Source organism: Morone saxatilis, unplaced genomic scaffold (genome assembly GCF_004916995.1).
Source record: "Morone saxatilis isolate NCDOM2014 unplaced genomic scaffold, NCSU_SB_2.0 Contig22, whole genome shotgun sequence".
NCBI classification, from domain to species: Eukaryota; Metazoa; Chordata; class Actinopteri; family Moronidae; genus Morone; species Morone saxatilis.
The window spans coordinates 20823684-20824176 of record NW_023339785.1 but is presented as its reverse complement, the minus strand read 5'-3'; the positions used below and the strand labels follow the sequence as shown (position 1 = coordinate 20824176).

At 46.5% G+C, this 493-nt stretch overlaps 1 protein-coding gene across 1 annotated transcript in view; it reads left to right on the top strand.

The window, feature by feature from the left end:
* sh3bgrl (SH3 domain binding glutamate-rich protein like) overlaps positions 1 to 493 on the top strand; it is a 12175-nt gene that overhangs the window by 9853 nt on the left and 1829 nt on the right. The window lies entirely within an intron of this gene.

Here is a 493-nt window from a genome sequence, read left to right as displayed (position 1 = left end):
TTTGTTAGCAGATGCTAATTTACTCCTATTAGAAAGACCTTTAGCCTGGGTGCACCGAGGTGTCATGCTGTGCAGCTAATGGACGGCTGGAATCGAAGTTGCACTTGCAGGATGGACTGTATTGAATGTCACAGACAAAGAGAACAGCATTTCCCAGGATACTTGCAGCTGTTTGTGTGTTTACCGGTATGTGTGTGTGGGAGAGAAATGAGGGAAAACAAAGGAACGTGAGGGAGTGAGGGATCAAGAATGAGAAAGACCGCAGCAGATGGATGAATGTGTTAGCTTGTTTACTCTGGGTTACATTCTCAAAGACAATACCCTCCTATCAGACTGACTACCGAGGCCTGTCCCTGGACAAATAACACAACCTCGACTGCTTCTCACAAAGAGTCCATGTGGCACTGCCACTCAGATTGTCGCCATCAGGCCCTGATCCATAATGTGGCCTGTTTCACATTATCATTCCTCAGGTTGGAGTTCAGATTTAGAC